The sequence below is a fragment of the Lipotes vexillifer genome, unplaced genomic scaffold (genome assembly GCF_000442215.2).
Source record: "Lipotes vexillifer unplaced genomic scaffold, Lipotes_vexillifer_v1.1 scaffold8702, whole genome shotgun sequence".
NCBI lineage: Eukaryota > Metazoa > Chordata > Mammalia > Artiodactyla > Lipotidae > Lipotes > Lipotes vexillifer.
This window is the reverse complement of record NW_006780414.1, coordinates 1-1,502: the sequence shown is the minus strand read 5'-3', so window position 1 is coordinate 1,502 and position 1,502 is coordinate 1. Positions and strand designations below refer to the sequence as shown.

The 1,502-nt window shown below is 57.7% G+C and overlaps 1 pseudogene; it reads right to left on the bottom strand.

The window, feature by feature from the left end:
* Positions 1 to 441: 441 nt before the first annotated feature.
* LOC103084408 (transcriptional enhancer factor TEF-4 pseudogene) lies at positions 442 to 1,494 on the bottom strand (annotated as a pseudogene).
* Between the last annotated feature and the right edge of the window lie 8 nt (positions 1,495 to 1,502).

The following is a 1,502-nucleotide window of genomic DNA, read 5'->3' as shown; positions in this document are numbered from 1 at the left end:
GGGTTAACCTTCAAAATTCATTATCAGGGTCCTGGGATGGGGCTAGTCAGGAGATGCAGATTGCGAAGAAGGGGGATGCTGAAAAACAGAGAGGGACAAGCCAATGTGTAACTGGGGCCCTCCAAAACATCCAAAACAGAGAAGGGGGAGGATGCCTGTCAGAGACAGAAACCAGTGATGTCCCACCTGTTGTCTCACTCCTGTCCCCAGTGTCAAATGCTCTGGAGTGATCTGTCCTTTCAGACACCCCTGTGAGGTCCCAATATCAGGATGCATCCTTTCCTCTCAGTCCCAGCTCACTCAACTCACCACTGAGCTTTTAAGTTTCTAAGAGGGAGCACCCCACCCCCACCCCCCCGCCAAGTAAGAAACGTGAGGAAAGCTGGGGGTCCTTCCTGGGAGGAGGGTATTCCGGGGGTGAGCCACTTCTGGGGTCCCCCTTCAGTCCCTGACCAGGCGGTAAATGTGGTGCTGGGCCCCCCGCTCACTGGTGGAGACCTCGAAGACATAGGCGGTGCAGAGCAGCAGTTCCTGGGTGTCTCTGTTTGTCACCACCTGGAGGATGGTGAAGTTCTCCAGGACACTGTTCATCATATAGCGCTAGGGCAGCTGCCGCAGCTTGTGCAGAAAATTCACCAGGTACTCACACATGGGTGAGCGCAGCAGGCAGTACACGAACCTCCCGTCCTCCAGCTGGGCACGCTCCGTCTCCACCTTCTCCACCACCTGCTTGCCAAAGAAGCAGACCTTGGAGGAACAGGTGAGGGTCATGTCCTCCAGGCTCTCGTACTGGCTGCTCACTCCATAGAAGCCACCACTGCTACCGCCGGCCCCCACCTCCTCGCCACTCGGCCCCCAGTTCAGGTCCACCCAGAACTTGACCAGGAAGAAGGTGTGGGGGGGCCCACGATCATACAGCTCCCGCAGACCACCCTTTTTCTCAGGAAATTTGTCAGAGATCTGCCGGACGTCCACACTCTTGAGGGGGGGGCGCTCCGGGGCTGGGGCATTGCTGGCTGATATGTACAAACAGGTGCCTCTGGTAAGAGTCAGCTGCATCCGGAGGTTCCACAAAGGCCGAGAACTCCACCAGCTGCAACCGAGCAGTGCCCAGAGCCTGAGCCTGCCAGGCTGGGGGTGATGGGGCAGGTGGGGGCAAAGCAGGAGGTGAGAGGGCTTGGGGGGGCTCGTACCCTGGGAAGTCAGTAGATGGAGGAGTCAGTGACAAGCAGAATGGTGTCTGCGAGAATGGCTTCACATCTGGAACATTCCAGGGGGGGGCCCAGAACCCCCCGACCAAAACTGGAAAAGCTCTGGGGTCTGAGGACTGGCGGGACCAAGTTTGGCCTGCAGGGAAGGTGCTGAGATGAGCTGGGCTGAGGACATGGTGGCCATTGTCTGGAAAGCCTTGTCCTTGGAAACCTGGTCCACATTCAGGGCCTTGAGCTTGGACTGGATTTCCCTCGATTTCCTTCGGGCCAAAACCTGGATATGACTAGAGA